Source organism: Sinocyclocheilus rhinocerous, unplaced genomic scaffold (genome assembly GCF_001515625.1).
Source record: "Sinocyclocheilus rhinocerous isolate Xijiao unplaced genomic scaffold, SAMN03320098_v1.1 scaffold1234, whole genome shotgun sequence".
NCBI lineage: Eukaryota > Metazoa > Chordata > Actinopteri > Cypriniformes > Cyprinidae > Sinocyclocheilus > Sinocyclocheilus rhinocerous.
The window spans coordinates 13,724-25,679 of record NW_015656153.1 but is presented as its reverse complement, the minus strand read 5'-3'; the positions used below and the strand labels follow the sequence as shown (position 1 = coordinate 25,679).

Sequence of the window (11,956 nt, the reverse complement as noted above, 5' to 3'; positions counted from 1 at the left end):
CTTAATTCTGAGTTGCTGTGAATAATTCAACTAAAGAACAAATTAGTTGGGGCTGGGTATAAATGTCGATCTTCATTTGGGCGTTCTTAAAATCTCATGTCAAATCTTTTACTCTGTGCTAGTATTTCTGCACCTTCGATGATGAATCTACAGCATAAGATAACCATGAAATAATGACAAGAAAGCATGTCTTTTTATTGATCTGTCCTCACAAGCTGCACACAATAATATATGGCCACAACCAGTGCAGTCTGCTTTATGACCAAATTATTCCTTTAAACTGATTTTTCCTAGTGAACCAAAAACATACAGCATAACCAGTTCAGAATGATTTACCAACAAATAGATTATTTTAAATAGCTTCTTTTAGGTCAGCCAAAACCATCACAGCTTGACCAGTGCAGTCAGATTCACAAACAATTGGTTCTTTTAAATGATTCTTTTTAGTGAATCAAAAACATACAGCATGACCAGTGCAGTCCGGTTTACAAACAAATAATTATTACAAACTGATTCTTGTTAGTGAGTCAACAACATACAGTACGTCAGTGCAGTAAGACTGTCAAACAAACAATTATTTTAAATGATTCTTTTTAGTGAATCAAAAACATACAGCATGACCAGTGCAGTCCGATTTACAAACAAATAATTCTTTCAAACCGATTTGTTAGTGAGTCAACAACATACAGTATGTCAGTGCAGTAAGACTTTCAAACAAACAATTATTTTAAATGATTCTTTTTATTAAACGAAAAACAGACAGCGTGACCAGTGCAGTCCGATTCACAAACAAATTACTCAATTATTATGAATCGGTCCTTGTATTGAGTCTTTCAAAATGACTTTTTCACAGGAGTTTATAACTGAAACATTTACAAGTTTATATTTTATAAATGTTATAATTATATTATATAATAATTAATGGGTGTACAGCAATACACAATAAAGCGCTCTATAAATGCATCATTCATCATCATCATCATCATCATCATCAAATGAATCAGAATCTAATCAATCGGAATCAAGTGATTGTCATTCGGAATCGAACCATAAAACCATACCCAGGCCTACAAATGAAAGTGCAATTAAATGTATCCAAGAAGACTGGTGGAGAAAAAAAAACAGGCATGTAACACTGCTCATGCCATACAGTTCAGCTGCAAGCTTTTACCAAGTGTAAATGAGTCCCTAGAGTGTAAATATCTCAGCTCTGCTTCCATTACTGCTATTATATGAGTACTTTTTAGCCATACAGAGAAAGGACCGTGAGAATCGAGTAATGCCTTGTTAACAATGAAATTTAGGACTTGAGAACATCTCAAAGAGACTTGCAATTATATGGTGCATGCCATCGAATTTAATTAACAAGACTAGAAACATTTTACTGCCAAAACTACAGACCTGACAGGCAGATTCCTTTTTGTTTCTGGAACGTGTCTTTAGCAAAGGGCACTTGGACTGATTTGGTAAATGCAAATATGCTGGTTAGTTGAGGACAGTGGGTCTGCCCTCTATGTATGGATTCTTCCCTGGATGCCTCCAAGGAATAACGCATTCTGGTGATAACAAGTGAAGGTTAACGATTAAAGTGTGGTCAATTGTGCAGTCACCATCTGTGTCTAACTAGGCATGCAATCTCTGTTATCATTGTGAAAGATCAGGGTGTGTGTGTTTAGACACGCAAGGTAACAGGAGATTACTGAAGGTAGGGTGCAGCAACGCTTCAGTAGATGCAAATAGTCTAAATCTGAACAAGACACCTGCTTTGTTTTTATACTCACCACTACACACGCACACACAGATGCCCGCACACATGCTGCCAAGAGAGCTGTGCTGACACCGTAAAGCCTGAGAAAAGGTTTAAACAACCACCAGTGATGCTGTTAATCACAGTCAATCTCCTGTGCACCACGCTTCACAAAGCCTGAAGAACATCCAGTGTCCTCAGTCCCTCGGCACTCGTAACATCTGCCTATACCCCCCTATAGCACTCATGAGATGAACACAGTACATACTCCTCACCCTACTCTATACAGGGTTCGTACACATTTTTACCAATAAAATTCCATGACTTTTCCAGGTTTTTCATGACCGTACGAACCCTGTCTATAATAGCAACCTTTGTTCATTCTTCCTTAAAATGTAGAATTACTAAACGATTTGTGGAAACATCCTTTCAGCCGAGGTTGATTCATCCTGACAGCGTGCTCTGGAGAAATCTATTATTTCCATCATGTAGGTGCAGTCATACCCAGTATTTGCATAAATAAAGAGCCCTGAAGTGTGAAACCACATTGAATATATAAGAAAACTTGGAACAGTGATGAAACTTCCCAGGAGTGGCTGGCCTACCAAAATTACTCCAAGAGTGCAACGACGTCTCATCCAGGAGGTCATAAAAGAACATCTGAAGAACTGCAGGCCTCATGTCAAACATGGTGGTGGTAGTGTGATGGTCTGGGGCTGCTTTGCAGCTTCAGGACCTGGACGACTTGCCGTAATTGATGGAACCATGAATTCTGCTCTCTATCAGAAAATCCTGAAGGAGAATGTCAAGCGCACTTGGGTTATGCAGCAGGACAATGATCCCAAACACACCAGCATGTCCACCTCTGAATGGCTCAAGAAAAACAAAATTAAGTTTTTCTATTATATATATATATAATATACTGTATGTATATATATATGAAGAGTTGATGCAAAAGCCTCTAAGTAAAAGAGAGATGCAATAGCCTTTAAGTGCTGTTTGAAATTTTCTTCTAAAATGATCATTTTTCTCAGGCTCCTATGTTTATGTTCAGTTATTTGACTGTAATGGCGATGAAAAGAACCTATCCATTGCCATAATTTCAGTTTTTCTACTTCAAAATTTCACATCTAATTCAGTGTGTTAATGGCTTTTTAAAATAGTTAAATTTACTAACAATTTCTGAATGAAAATTGTTTCTACACTATTTTCTTCAGGGTAGGTAAGTTTTAGGATTAAAATAAATAATACATTATTTTGCGCACTATTTCAGCTGTCAAAAAATGTGTTGGGTCTTTTGTAACTCTTCTGAAATACAGATTCAAAATACTGTATAATTTAAACTTCTAAATAAACATTTAGCTTTTTTGTTTTTAAATTGTACTTGTAGGCAAAAGGAGAAAATACCAAATACAAATATACATATGTAAATCCAAGTTTTTCACCAAATTCTAATGCTGAAAATCTACAGCAACACAGCAAAAGTTATATTTTAACCTGTTTGCATTATGAATGTGACAAGATAAAAAGGAAGGCCAGGAAGCACAACTTTTTATTAAACTGTCCTCAAAAGCTGCACACAAAAACATACAGAACAACCTGCAGAATCAGATTGATGAACAAATGACTTTTAAACAATTGTTTTTAGTGAATCAAAACCATACAGCATTAACAGTGTAGTCTTATTCACAAATGATTCTTTTAAACCAATTCTTTTTAGTGAATCAAAAACTTACAGCACGATCAATGTAGTCCGATTCACAAACAAAGGAATTAAATGACTCAATTAAAACGACTTGCATACTCTTTAACTCTTTTTGAGCAAAATGGATAGTTCACACTTTACAGTTGCATTTGAAAAGTACATTTGCAATTAAATACAAATTTGTATTTAATAAAAAAAAGGAAAAAGAAGCATTTTCCCTTATAGCACTTACATTGTGGCTCCATCTGTAGATAATATAAAAGAAGAAATATTCCAGGGTGTGATTTTAATTATAATGCTCATTACTTTTCATACCTATTTGTACTAGAAGTATGGAAATGAGGTGACCTAAAGGATGGTGAGAAAATTCTTGGAGATTGTTTGATTATTATTCAGTCAGAATATATATGCAGTGGCTCATACAGTATACATAGTTGAAGTCTTGAAGGAATATGCATGAACATTATGAAATTAATGAGCAGAAGGTGATCTGTTTCTGTAACAATAAGAGGAAGCCCAGCGGCCTTCAGCGAGAGCTGAGCCAATGGGGATCAAGCAGTGAAAATGACTCTTAGCTGCGGCACGAAAAGAAAGCAGGAGGATGTGCTCACAGCATCAAGGATTTTCTCCTCTCTCCTTTCACTCCTCTGATTAGCCCTGCTCAGTAATATAGGCTAGAGCTCAGTGGTGCATCTCAGCAAACATCTCAGCTGTCTCTCTCACTGTTTCTTTCCTTCAATGTGTAACTGCAACACTCATTTCAAATGTAGTGGAGTAAAGAGTACAGATACTCATTCAAAAATGTAGTGAAGTAAAGAGTAAAAGTTGCTAATATCTTTGATACTCGGTACAACTACAAAGTACCCGAAAAGATACTCAAGTACAGTATCTAATTACATTTACTCCAATACTTTACACCTCTGTTCATATCCAGACTCACACCTCAGGGCATGTTCAGATCAGCGTTAAAACAGCCAGAAGAGAAAATTATTTCCTTATGTTGTTCTATTGCTAGTTGTTGACACCTTTGAATTTGATTTAGACTTCTATGCAGAGAAAAATCACTCTTGACAGACAAATTGAACCATAATATATGTAGCTCATAGCGCTATGAGGTAGGCCTCACATGGGATCTGCGCCCCCCCACTCGCACCACGGAGGTGTCCCGTACGCCAGTGGGCCGACTCTGATTTCATTGTCACTTTAAAAGAGCTGATATGTAGCTCTCTGTGCTGGCGGCACCGAAAGACAATTTGAATTGCACGAGACAAACCTCAACAGCGCGCATCCTGAAAATGGCAGAAATTCATTTTTAAAAGATTTGACCTCACTGAAAGTCACTGTATAATTTGCAGATATTACCACTCAGGGCATTCTGGGAAATGTCAGCTCAACATTCTTCCTGTTCTGAACATCTTGTGAATGGAGCCTCCCTGAAAGTATGTTTTACAAATCTTTTTTTGTGTCTTCAAACTGTTTAAGCTGCGCTAGCAGATCTGTATTCCTGCTGAATTATGAAGATTTTTCTCCTTCAGTAATTGGTGGAGGGAACAGTTTTATTTCACTTTCTGCTTAATGACAGCCGATGGCCTGAGGCACAGAGGAGAGAAGTTCCATTTCACAGACACCTGCAGAGACTAACATTTTGTGGCTAAGAGAGACACTGTGTATGAACTCCCTACTCACCCTCTAATGAGAACAGCCTTTTTTGATGTTTTAATTGCAGAATATGCATGCAGAATATTTTTTCTGAAGTTCATGAATATGATATGAGCACATTTACTGATGTAGGAACACTTCTAGCTGCTGTGGAGTAAGCTGAATTTGTAAAGCAATCAAGCATTTTTTGGAGAAAAATACCGGTGCAAATGAAACGCCAAATGGTCTGGCAAGTACATCAGACTATTAGTTAAATGCAAATTTAAAAGTAAATAAAAAATTGAATTCCAACAAAACAAGGTTTTCACAAAATATAATTCTCTTCTACTTGTTGCTATAATACTGTTTTTAGTGTTTTTAAAAGAAGTTTCTTATGCTCATCAAGGCTGACTTTATTTGATCAAAATATGCAGTAATTAAAGTAGTCATTACTCCAGTCTTCAGTGTCACATGATCCTTCAGAAATCATTCTAATATGCTGATTTGGTGCTCAAGAAACTTTTCTTATTATTATCAATGTCAAAAACAATTGTTCTGCTTTTTGTGGAAACTTTAAAGTATTTTTGTTTTACATGAAAATATATCATATTGTGGAATCCAAATGGGTTTCAATCAGCAATTCATACTGGTTTTAAGAATACTGACCATCAAGGTCACATCCTTGACTGTGAGTTCATTTATTATGATCATCATCAGCAGTTATAGTGGCTGTGCTGTATTCCAATGCAGGTACAGTAAAAGGGTTCTAACACTCAGTTAACTGAAGCAGGTTTATGATGTGTTATAGCTTGTTTTTCATGTGCATCTCAGTGGCAGTGAGTGAAGAACAAAGATTCAGTTTCACTTTTGAGTGAGGAGATGAACTTTATTTATGGCATGAAAAATGAAGGCTACCATTTTCATGGCCTTTTTTAAGTAAATGTCGTAACTGAACTTAAAATATCAAGTTGCACTTAAAATCTGCCATAATTGTAGAAATGATTTAGATTAAGCAATTTTTTTTATTTAAATCTTATGTTAATTTTTTTAAGTTGAATAAATAAGTTCCCGTGTAAAAATGTATACAATGGAAAGCAAAGTGCTTGTTTTCCTAAACTACTGACAACATCACATGAAAATGTGTTGAACACTAATGACTAAAAACGCTCATGAAATAATCAAAAAAACTGATCATTTTGAGTAGAAGAACAAACAAACAACTCAGCTCAACTCAACTCAACTCAACTCAAACTTTATTTATAAAGCACTTTCATTCAATTGAAGAAAATTATTTGCCAACCAGCACTTAACCTCTGTCAGACATTGATGCAGAGACTGCAAAGCACATTTATGGTCCTGTTTCAATGGTAAGTAAATTTGTGAATCATCCGCATACAAGTGATAATGAATCCCAAATTTTTCAAAAATAAAACTCAATGGCAACATATACAGAGAAAATAAAATTGGTCCCAGAATAGAGCCCTGAGGAACCCCACAGACAAGAGGAGCAGTAGAAGAAGAGTAATCACCTAAACTGACTGAAAAAGTCCTATCCTTCCGATAAGAAGAGGACCATTTTAAGGCTAAGCCCTGAACACCAACATGATTCTTGAGACGAGCAATAAGTATATCGTGATCAACTGTATCGAATGCTGCAGTAAGATCTAACAAAATTAGAACAACACAACTCCCAGAGTCAACACCTCTTAAGATATCATTGGAGACCCTCAAAAGTGCGGACTCTGTACTGTGGCCGGCTCTAAAACCAGACTGGAATCTATCTAAGATATTATTCCTCTTTAAAAAAAAACATTTAACTGCTCCAACACAATTTTTTCCAATATGAAAATAACAATAAAAAACACGTGCTGACATCACAATTTACTAAACATGACAACAAAAACAGCACTGTAAGCCCTTGGTCATTCCTTCAGTGTATTGAACTAACAAAAATGCATTCATCCAAATCATATGCTATGCTTTTTGGTTTGACTTAGGCTATCCTAATGGCTAAGCAAGATGCATTTCTTGTGTTCCTAAAAGCAGCAGGCCTACTTTGTTAGAGCTTCAGAACAGCAAGTAAACAAAACACTAAATCAATCAAATAAACATTTGCTGTTCTTTCAACATGACTTACGTGATCTAAGATTCATTTTTGACAACTTAGCATTATTAGTGAGCATGGATGATCAGGACAGTCGTGTGTGTGTTTGAAGCAGCAACAACAAGGTTGATTTATCCCCAGAGGAATTCTGGTAATTATAAAACACAGAGATGACTCGCGTTAATTAACAATCCAATTACGCTTCCTTACATTTGATTTTTTCTCACCCACATTGTAATCTTCCAATCTCACCATCTCTTTCTCATTTAAATCATGTCATCTTGTAACGAGGTGTAATCAGTGTGATAATACACGGTCTAGCCAATTAAAACGCGTCAGTATTATTACTTCTCATCTTCCAAAACCCCACTAACACCCATCCACCCACCCACTCCTCCGATTACATAAGCTTTGTGGGTTAGTAAGCTTAGATAAAATAGCCTATGTGAAATGACCAACTAAACGGAACTAAAACAGGACTTCCCTCACCTCATTTCTCAACCGCTCTCTCTCCCTCTTTTGCTTCCCAAACTCAACCTCCCCTCCTTTCTCATTTATCTCTCTCTCTCTCTCTCTCTCTCTCTCCCTCTTCTTATCAAACACACAGGGTCTGCAGCGGCGGGTGAGGAACATCGTCTGCGCGCGCGCGCGCGCTCGTGCCAACTGTCTGTGCGCTTGAGTGTGTGTGTGTGTGTGCAGAGCACGCACACATGTGCCTCTCCCGGTAATGTGAGAAATCAAGAGGGACACATCTCTTAAGTCTCCTTGTGGTGGGATTTCAATTTGACGCACTAAACGTAGCGCGCGTCTTCGCTCTCACACACTCTCCCTGCATGTGTGTCCGCTCGCTGCAGCTCCGGTGTCGGGCAAACCCTCTCACTGCTGCACTTCTCACACACTCTCCCTGCATGTGTGTCCGCTCGCTGCAGCTCCGGTGTCGGGCAAATCCTCTCACTGCTGCACTTCAGCCAATGTGGAACAACTCGTCTGCAGCCGGCCGCCTCGCATGGCTCCTAAAGAAGCGGATATGCCCCAGTGCCACGGGAGACTGACGCCTTCACTGTCTTCCTCTCCTCCGCTAATGGTCCTCTCAGGGTGAGTGTGCCCTCCGTCCAGCCCCGTTTTCACATCAAGTGCTCGAGCAGGAAGGTCTGTTTGTGCATTGCAATGTGCTTATTCGTTGGCTGGCTGACGGTTACTTACTGTACTGAGGCTGAGTGAGTGAGTGATCTTGGTTTCAATTACACTTCATCTATGTCTGTGCCACAGAATGGAATATGATAATTAATTTCACTTTTTTTCCTGTCCTTTGGAAAGGCTGGAGCTTGTGAGGTTTGTGACATGGCTTTGTTAGAGCTATTTTATAGCCTATAGTAGGTTCTGTCATTTAACAGTCTGATGTTTTAGTCCAGTCTTTCTACAACCTGAAATTTTGAAAGCCACGTCACAATGCTTCCTGTGAAAGCTGCAAAAACAATATTTGTAGGTGTAAAGGCAATTTGATGAACGTGGGATTATGTCCTTAGTGGATGAGGGCTTTTTCTCCCATGCCTCAGCAGGCTCAGCACAATGCGTTTGCAGCTGGATGCTATGATTTTTTCATATGCATAAGGTGTATTTTCAGTTAAAGTTAGGTATTTTAATGGTGCAGACTTGTTTAAAACCTGTTAGTCACTATAATGGGGAGTTAAATAAGCATTTATTGGAAGCTGTATTGTAGACATGACAAGAAATAAGTTAGAGAACTTTTATGTAAGGTATAAACCTGTCAGGAAAACATGAGAGGATGTGCGTTTGAATGATGGCATCCCTGCCATATGATATTGTGCTACATGGTGTGTATGTGTGTGTCTGTGGGAGAGAGAGATTTCCACTCTGTCACGGACCACCCTGTATGATGGAATGACACTTTCTATCTTCACTGTAATTCAGAATCTCATTTTCTTCAGATATTAACTTTTTGTCATTTGTACACATGCCAGAATGGAAAAACATCCAGCATATTTTTCACCCATTTTGAGTGAAATGTTTCCATCATTCTTTCATTACCTTGTCCTTGCGGGAAGATTAGATGCTCTGTTTTTTACAGATTTAACTTTTGATTCCAGGAAACCAGGCTGAGTGAGGCTTTACATCCTACCGTTTTATTTTAGTACCATTTTCGTCCACCGTATACCTCAGTCCTGCAGTCTTAGGCCTCTATTTGAACAGAGGATGAATGTGTTTAGTCACGCTCCAAAGCGTCTTTACTCTCTTCCCTTATTTTTTGCTCGTTCTTCAGTTTTTGTTCACTTCTTTAGGCATGACTGATGATGGGCCATTGAAATAAGCTTTTGTGTTTAGATTCGGGAAATGTGTGAATAAAGGAAAGATCATTTAAATTATAAATTATAGTATTTCACTTGTTTTGTTCAGCACACTAAATCTTCATTATGTTTTTCACAGCAACATGTAGAACATATTAAACACCCACCTTTCTTTTGCTTTCTTCCTTTTAACCCTTTCAGTCTTTACATGATGTCCATTGTAGAGGACATATGTGTCAAAATACAAAGGGGTTGAAACATATTTCAGATTCTGATCAAATGAGCACATTTGTGACTGATCATGTGACTCTGTACTCTGGAAAAAGTATTAAATTAGAAAAACACTAAATAGAAGCATTTGTGAATTTTTAAATCCAACTGTAGGATGTTGAATAAACAAGTGAATGATTGCAATTTTTTTTTTTTACTTCGTGACTGATCCATGCACCAAAGGGTTACATTTTTCTTCCTTTCATACATCCACTTACAGTGATTTAATGACACCCCAGTGTACATCACAAATCCAAAAGGGGATTCCTCCATTTTCAGTCACTTTAATACTTTAGCTTGTTAGTAGGATTAGCGCCACATTTCTCATTCACAGCACCTCGCGCAGAGCTCTGGTAGTCATTTGATCCCACTGTACACCTTACATGGCTTGCTGATAAGTCTGTAAATCCAGTGTTACAAACTGCACCTTCTCTGTACCAGCCAGTGGCCAAAGGCAATATAATGTTTAGTATAGCCTGAACCAGCACAGTGAGACAGTGACCCCCTTTAAAATGGTGATTTTGGCATGTCCCACATTTTGACCTTTCTCAACTGTTTGCAACAATTAAAATGTGAAATAATCAGTTCATTGTAGTAAAAATGATTTAAATTAACAATTAATTATTTTTATTTTTTACAAAAAATAAAATAAAAATAAATGAAGTAAAAACAAATAAGTAAAAATACAGTTGCTGGTGCAAAAAATAAAATTGTGTAAAATTCATTAAAAAATATTTGGTAAAAGTTTATTTTATTCTCACTATTATCTAGTTGCTTATTAGCATGCATATTACTGGAATATTGACTGTTTATTAGTACTTATAAAGCACATATGTGACCCTGGACCACAAAACCAGTCATAAGGGTCAATTTTTTCGAAATTGTCTGAAAGCTGATTGATGTATGGTTTGTTAGGATAGGACAATATTTGGCCGAGTTACAACTATTTGAAAATCTGGAATCTGAGGGTGCAAAAAAATCTAAATACTGAGAAAATCGCCTTTAAAGTTGTCCAAATGAAGTTCTTAGCAATGCATATTACTAATCAAAAATTAAGTTTTAATATATTTACAGTAGGAAATTGACAAAATATCTTCATGGAACATGATCTTTACTTAATATCCTAATGATTTTTGGCATAAAAGAAAAATCAATAATTTTGACCCATACAATGTATTTTTGGCTATTGCTACAAATATACCCCAGCGACTTACGATTTTTTGTGGTCCAGGGTCACATATAGTCTGCATGACCATATTTTAGATCTCTTAATCCTACCCCATACCTAAACCTAACAACTATCTTACCAACAATTAATAAGCAGCAATATAAGTGTTTATTGAGGCAAAAGTCTAGTTACTAGTAGTTACTAGTGTGAATTTGTCCATAAACTAAAGAGTGACCAAAAAAATTATTTAGATTCACTTTTATTTGTATACAATAGGGGTGGAACGGTTCGAACCGTACGGTTCTCCACACACGGTTCGGCACGCGCTAGGACCGCGGTTCAACTTAAATCTGACAACGCATCTGTAATATGGTTTGCTATAAATAACACGTAAAACAAACAGGGTTTGTCTAATATATGTTTCGGTTGATGGATGCGCATTCTGGCTTCCCAGTACATTACAACAACAGCGATGAAAAAAAAAAAACTTGGACGAACCATTGACTCTTGTTCAATGCGAATGCCGTATGCTGGAATATGAGCATTTATTCCATCATCACCCGGGTGCTGATAGTGCGCGCGCACAGGTGAGACCTGAACAGCACACGTTGATATCTGTGTTTAAGCTAAACTCATATAAGCTTTGCCAGTTTAAAGGGGTCATATGATGCGATTTCAATTTTTCTTTTCTATTTGGAGTGTTACAAGCTCTTGGTGCATAAAGAAGATCTGTAAAGTTGCAAAGATTAAAGTCTCAAATCCAAAGAGATATTCTTTATAAAAGTTAAGAGTCAGCCACACCTACCTAAAACGGCTCGTTCTAACACACCCCCACATATCTACCTCACTATGTGGGAATATTTGCATAACGCCTCCCAAATGTTTATGCAAAGAAAGAAGGCGTAACTTTTATTCTCACTGTAGTATTGTTGCCGCTGCCGCCATTTCGTAAAGACGCTGTGTGCTTCGTTGTCAAAGCGAATCTACTTTGTTTGGTCTTCCAAAAGAGGACGATATC

At 37.3% G+C, this 11,956-nt stretch overlaps 1 protein-coding gene and 1 long non-coding RNA gene across 2 annotated transcripts in view; one reads left to right on the top strand and one right to left on the bottom strand.

Moving 5' to 3' along the window:
- Positions 1-6,370: 6,370 nt before the first annotated feature.
- The window catches only part of LOC107719506 (uncharacterized), an 11,709-nt gene continuing 6,123 nt past the window's right edge, over positions 6,371-11,956 (bottom strand). The window contains exons 3-5 of the long non-coding RNA XR_001637520.1: positions 10,193-10,197; positions 6,620-6,628; positions 6,371-6,446 (exon numbers count right to left, since the gene is read on the bottom strand). This is a non-coding gene — a long non-coding RNA (uncharacterized LOC107719506). The remainder of the gene's footprint in view (positions 6,447-6,619; positions 6,629-10,192; positions 10,198-11,956) is intronic.
- Positions 8,090-11,956, top strand: part of LOC107719505 (protein FAM196A-like) — a 12,292-nt gene continuing 8,425 nt past the window's right edge. Inside the window, exon 1 of the mRNA XM_016526922.1 lies at positions 8,090-8,289. The gene's annotated coding sequence lies outside the window, so the exon portion shown is untranslated. The remainder of the gene's footprint in view (positions 8,290-11,956) is intronic.